The sequence below is a fragment of the Bicyclus anynana genome, chromosome 23 (genome assembly GCF_947172395.1).
Source record: "Bicyclus anynana chromosome 23, ilBicAnyn1.1, whole genome shotgun sequence".
NCBI lineage: Eukaryota > Metazoa > Arthropoda > Insecta > Lepidoptera > Nymphalidae > Bicyclus > Bicyclus anynana.
Window position 1 is genome coordinate 145,138 of NC_069105.1, and position 7,516 is coordinate 152,653.

Here is a 7,516-nt window from a genome sequence, read left to right on the forward strand (position 1 = left end):
TGTTAGGAGGAGGATGAAATCCACACCCCTTTCGGTTTCTACACGGCATCGTACCGGAACGCTAAATCGCTTGGCAGTACGTCTTTGCCGGTAGGGTGGTAACTAGTCACGGCCGAAGCCTCCCACCAGCCGAAATTTATAAAAAGTGAATTTTATGCGAACTGGTCGGGTCTCGGTGTTACATATATCTTTATTATGCGAAGATTGCTAAAAAGCTTTTGCAAAGGCCCCTAATCTTCAATCAATCGTCGTGTCTGGAGGACCTTCTTTCATGAAAAGGACTATAGAGGTCATATCCACCAGACTCGGCTCTGAGGAGAACAATACATTGTGTGATTTGTTTTTTGTCCTACGAAGTGTTACTGTATATTATATAGTACGAGATCCAGCATAAGGAATATCGTCATCATCAACCCATATTCGGCTCACTGCTGAGCTCGAGTCTCCTCTCAGAATGAGAGGGGTTAGGCCAATAGTCCACCACGCTGGCCCAATGCAGATTGGCAGACTTCACACACGCAGAGAACGAAGATAGTTCTCTGGTATGCAGGTTTCCTCACGATGTTTTCCTTCACCGATTGAGACACGTGATATTTAATTTCTTAAAATGCACACAACTGAAAAGTTGGAGGTGCATGCCCTGAACCGGATTCGAACCCACATCCTACGGAATCGGAGGCAGAGGTCATATCCACTGGGCTATCACTGCTCATTTCTTTTCATTCACACACTTTCATACTTACACACAAACTTTCGTCTTTATAATATTAGTGTGATTAAAGATAAAGGTAAGGTCACATGTGATTAAAAAGAAACAACAGATTTTTTTCAATAATAATTTCTATAATTATTGTAATATAAAAAAGTGTTGGTAGTTATTCAACCCTTGGAATAGACAATAGATATTTCCTCTTAAACATAACAAATATGTGGCGGGAGAAGGGACGCGGCTCGTAAAAAAATACTCTTTCTGAATCGGCCCCGCCTCGCCTGCCTCGCTCCCGCATACGCTAGACTTCACCATTTTAGTACAATATAATGTGATCTAAGAAAAATAATATTTTCGTCTAACGCCCGCTGGGGGGCGTGTGGTAAACAATTTTATACTATCATTAGTTTGTCACTTATATATAACACGCACTACCTTAAACGAAACGGCCCGACGTATCCCTTGCGAAGTTACAATGTTACAACTTCATTATGTTGCGTAACACTGTGGGCGTTTGACCACGTGACCACGAACTTATTCTAAGCGAACATCGCGGACGCCATGCTAAGCCGTGTTTAGCGCAAAACGTTCTCACACCAGCCTCGCGTTCACTATCGACTAGGTATATTAGAAAATACATCGACTACAAAACATAATTTTAGAATATCGGCTGTTACAATTTAAATCTACGTGTTACAAAAATGTTTTCGTTAAAATTTATCTCACTTTTTCTTCACAGGATACTTTCTTTTTTTCTTTTTAATTCAAATATTTATTTGATCTCACTAATAGCGTATTAATAAAGGTAGCTTGCTTGAAATATGAATGGTATTGAATGTGAATAGTTCAAACGGAACTGTTGCTGAGTATCCCGTGAAATGTTAGTCCTAAGCGTTATAACATGCTTCATTTAAATGCTATCTTAGAAGATTGGTGAATACATTGTATAAAAACACAGAGGTACAGTAATTGAGAAGGAATTGCACTTAGGAAGGTTTGCGTCTCTTGGCACTTTATCTTACAAGTTAACTAATCAATATAATTGGAAAAACCAACAAAATGTCACTACGTATTTAAAGCTGACAGGAGAGTATGTATTGTTTTATGCTAAATCGAGCTAAGACGAATTCTTGTTGTAACTAAGCTAAGCTAAGTTGTAACGTTTTTCTGATCGGCTTTTATCGTCATGTCTGGACTTAGCATAACACAAACAGCTGAAGTTAGAAGCATAGATAAATTTAGCTAAAAATTGGCAAATGAAATATAAAATTCATAATAATAATTAGAACCACGCACATCGATGAAATATTAAATACTTAAAGTTAAATCGTTTCTAGATATTTTAATTTTCGATATTATCATAAAATATATTTTTTAAAACGTCAATAATTCGAACTTAGTTGTAGGGGTTTTTTGTAAGCAGTGTACTTACAGCGTAAGTTTACGTACAGACAACAATATTTTTATTGCCCGTAATGTGATCAAATCGAGCAAGCGATAAAAACCCGTATTCGGTCATTATTAAGGTTTAGTTTCGATATTCGACTTTGTTTGTATGCGAAATTGTTTGTATGCGAAATGTTGCTGCCTGTACCTAACCTAAGGATTCAGGTGGACTAGTGAGGAGAAGGGACTCTATACACCTTATTATTAATAATAATATATCCAAAGACACAAAAGCAAATCCACTAGACTTATTGCCACTCTTAAATTATTGCTACGACATATACGACTGTTCTACTTTTAATATAATAATAATAATATAATATAATAATGTAAATATAATCAATAATCCATTACAACATCCAATAAAACAAAATATTATTAAATATTATTGCGTTACTTTAGTCCTACTATAAATGCCTGTTCACACTTAATCGCGCGGGAGACAACGATCGTAACATCTTTTAAGGCTTTCGTATTCAGCAAATCATATTACAACTTACAAATTATCGCATTTGTGATTATGATCAAATTAAAGAAACTCTTCACAATAATAATTGTTCTAAATGTTAGAAAAAAAAATCGATGTTTTTTAATATTTAGTATGATTATCGGCGTTTAAATGATGATCATATATTAATTCAGCGAATTAATATATTTATTATTTTTATTTAGAAGACTCTAAAGAGCAAGTATGTACTTTTATAATCTTCTGTATGTAGCTTTATGTGAAGCCATTACGAATTAGTAAGCTAGTAAAATGATCAATAAAAGCAAAAAAAAAAAACGCCCGATCTGTCGCAATCTCCGTCGCTAGTGTGAACAGGCACTAACTCAGAAGGGGTTTACTTGTAAACGATATTTATTTCTAGATTATTGCGTGCATTTTGTATGTGTGCAGTGCGAGAGATTTAACATGGGCTCAGAATATGGAACGTACTAAAAAACCGACAGCATTTTTTACAATTTCAAGACAATATCCTTTGAAACTGTCTAGAATACTTTCTGTGCTTAAATATGTCTTTGACATAGCAACTATCTAGATTGGGCGAGGGATTTGACAGTATATTCAAATAGTTAAGTTAGGTAAATGATTTTATGTTACGTATTATTATAAAAAAAACGTTCGACATATGTGATAACTTAAACTAATTGAATCTAAGTTTGCTTTAATTAAATTAAATTAAATCTAATTTATTATTGAATTTATTTCTCTACTGTGGATGGAGAAGTGTGAAGAACATTTTGACAGCAGCAACATAGAAACTTTTAAAATAATCCGTGGTCGTAAAATACCCCGAAGTTCGCTCTTTTAAGTGTCAAACGTGCCAACTTCTCGTTTACGGATCCCTGAAAAACGCCTAATACAAATTGGTGCGAATGACGTCGGTGATCACAATTAACGTTAGATTTGTATGTGCGCTCAAACAAAATTTCAAGTATCTTTGTTATTTTGTGCGTTTATGTTTATGGTTCAAATATTGAAAAATGACACTTAATTTATGAATTTTCATCTAATTACGATAAAAGATTTAAATTTTATAATTTTATGTATTTTACAAACATCCAGACAATCTTTGTTTTTTACATATTATTAATTAGTTAATATTGACCTTTTTACGCGACTGTCTCGTAAAAATCAATATGTTCAAATCTAGTCATCATCCCTATTGTTCGTTTCTCTTTCGAGGAGTTCTAATCTCAAGCATTTTTGCATATATGATCTAATACAAAATATTAATTTACTTATATACTTAATCAATTAAAATAATGGATAACCAAGGCTAAGTGGTCCGGTTTTCTAGTAAGTCCTAAATTCTGAGATCACTGGTATGGGCCCTGTTTCTTAAATCTTAGAATCAGAGTCCTGACTGACATTAACCACATCGAATCTTTGAATTGAACCACTCAAGTAGCCATAATTTTTAGATTTTGTGTTAAATTTGAAAGATACTGAGAAAATCTGACTATGTATTCTATTTTCAACTGACGAAAACAGAGAGAAAGCGTGTATAGTTTTTTTTATGTATGAACACGTCACTTTTTATTGAGTAGTCCGATTTTAACATTTTTTTTACTTTCTAAAGTGGTTCAATTTTAACATTATGTATGTAACAGCGCGTTCCTTTATTTGACCCAATAGTTTGCTTGATAAATTACTCACTAAGGCACAATTTTATCTTTAACTTTGAACTTTATTTAATTCTAAAATAAATTAAGTCAATTCCCCTCATTGCCGTGAGGTATATATCTAGCTGTTGTCTACATTTTTTATATTTACGTTTTGTAAACACGGACATGCAAAGTCTTAGCACTACCTTAAGTAATTATGATTCTTTTGATTCGTTTCAACTTATAATTAATACATTTAGCAGATGATAGGTACACAAATTCTGTAATTGAATTCTAAATTAATATACATTGAAATAACAAAACCCTGCGTCTAAATGTAGTTTAAAAATGAACAACCAATTAAGCTTAATTTAATGAACAAAAATCACACCGGTAACTGTAGAAATATTAAAATAGATTACTAGTAGTATAGTAATATAAATTGTAAGTACAATAAATAATACGATAAATTAAACTGCAGTACCCACTTATCTATCACATTTTTTAGAAGAGACTTCAGGTCACAAAACCCATAGATACATCATTTTGTAAGGTCTGTTCAGATGCATGGATATGCCGCGCGGCGTTTGCTAGTAGACGCCAAGACGCAAGGCCAAGTTCTAACGCTATTCTGTAACTATGTTTTTAGTAATCGACAGTGTGTCTCGAACTCGCCCTTATCTCTCTCTTTCTAACACGATGACGAACTAAAGATAGAGAGAGAAGAAGACGATATCCCAATGTAGAGTTGTATAAATATCGTTACAGAATAACCAAGACAGGCAAATTGCGAAGACGGTAGACCTGGGCTACCAATAATCCGATATTTAGGCGACTGTGTGTCAACATTTTATAGAAATCGGATGTAGCTAGGTATTTTGAATATGGAGAAACAATTTCTTAATGTTCTTTCATGATATTTAATAATTTCTATCCCTTTCTCCAGTTTCCTCTTTTCTCCTAGATCGATCCCTTAATAGCTAATTTAGAAATATCTACTAATAACTATTTCACTTAATACTAATCTGCATGAACGAGTATCATCACTTGCTATCGCCATCGAGTACTTACATATTCAAAGTAGCATGAGTAATTTCAGTTGAGTGCTGCAGTTTTTATCTATCATATTATTTTTGTTTTGATGTTCCCTCTTTTTAATAAAATGGTTTAAAATACATATTTTTAAATAGATACCCTATCTATCGTATACAAAAAGCGCGTATTGAGGATGCTTTTACAATGCACACACTTCACATTTGCTTTTTAATATTCTCGGTAACAAGCCATAAAATGCAAGTGTTATATCCTTTAAGCATTCTTATAAGCTGGATCCTGATTCTCAATAGGCACCACAGTTAATGATATATACCTAGATCTAATAGGCATCTACAAGAAAACAATTTCTGTATATCTATCACAAAAAGCTTGATCTCACTAAAAATGTGTTTCAAAAATATTCTAGCAATCATCTGTCCCAATGAAAACGCTTTGAATCTTATCGATATTGGCGTTAAGAAAATACTATTATAGGCAAACTACAAATGTCTTCGCCTGCGTGGTACAGAGGTACTGCAGGAGTATGACATCAGAAGGTTGGCGTCAAACTCATTCATATTCATTTAGGCTTCGACAAACAGATCCCGAATTTAGCGCACGGCACTTGCCTGATTATGATTGAATTATGTTGTACTATGACGTATGCAAAGCTTAGTCGCGCGATTAGGTCGTTCTGTATGGTGAAGCCTTTATTCCTTCAATGGCACGAGTGATGACCTCTCCTTCCCTACGCAGGCGAGGGTTCATTCGGGATATTGTAACAGAGAATCAGAATCCTGTAAATGCTTTATTGGGTCGCTCGTCATTTATCAAACTAACAAGCGTAGGTTTATAACTTAGCTCGTCAAATATTAGGTACTTAATAATATTGCCAATTTTATATTTATTACCTTGGTTTAGAGTTTCTTATTAGAAATCTTGACCATATTGGTATTACATTTGACCTGTAAAAGTGTATAAAAAACAAATACCTATATTTATTTTGAACTTCATTCGCGATCTAGCCGAATCTTAAGGCAGTGTCTTATGACCTTATAACACTTTATATCTGGAAGCTTGCAGCGAACTTGTTATAACAAAACATCTAACATTTACTACTTAGCTACTTTATAATATATTTTAGAACTTTTTTATTATGATGCCATTTTATATTTAAAAAAATATAAAATTCAAATTCCATAATCACTACGTACTAATTGGTGAACTTGTTACCTACTTATAATGATGCAGAACCAACCTTTTTCATAAAATAACACATATTGTGTTTTTAGATATGAGTGCCCTTTTCTCTGCATTTATAGACCAAGACCATACGCTTTATTATGTCAACCTAAACCTCCTTAGTATCCGCTTATCGCAATCCGTAAAATTGCTGATATTTAAAAATAGAGCGCAGTTTTTTTTTAATTTACGACTCTGGGTTCTAGCTTTTTTGAGCCTTTTATGTATTCATGTGACCCAAAACTAGTTTGGATCCACATTTGATACCTATGCTCGATGTAGGTACGTTTCGTATTAGTATACTAGATGTAGATACGTGCCGCATTACTCTGACCAGAAATATAAAAATCCTTGTAAGGCTGCCACAAACAATTTTTCCATTGCTATCTTAGTAGCAGTTTGGGTAATTTTCAATCCGTCCTAAACCGGGTCCTGTGAGTTTTAAGGCAAACCACTTTGCCCGAGTGAAACTCGGGGAAACTTGTGTCCCCGGTAATATATTCTACATCCTTGCTAATTTATTTAGAAGAAATTAGTTCCTCCATTTACCGCATCATGGCTAAGATTTTTTTCTGGTCAGATTATAGCCAGCTAAGTAAATTCATCTATCACGAATAATTCTATACAAACCGGGTCCACATACTAACTATAGAAGTTTTAGTATCTACTATCGATTTGCCAAATAAAATCTACCATAATTACTACTTCAAGCAGATGTGAGCTTTCGTTAAACTCGCCTATTTATTGCTCCACACATTTTATTATATCAATTATTTCTAATAGGTCTGAATTTATAAACTTACCACCTTAAATATATCCTAAAACACAGATTTAAATCTAAGACTGCAATTGAAACATTTATTTAAGGCATATCATTTACTATCTGTTGGAGGTGCGATCTTAAAATATAATGGTAGTTTAGTAAGGCATATACGTTCACTATAACTTGTTACATGCATTTAGTACTTACAATTG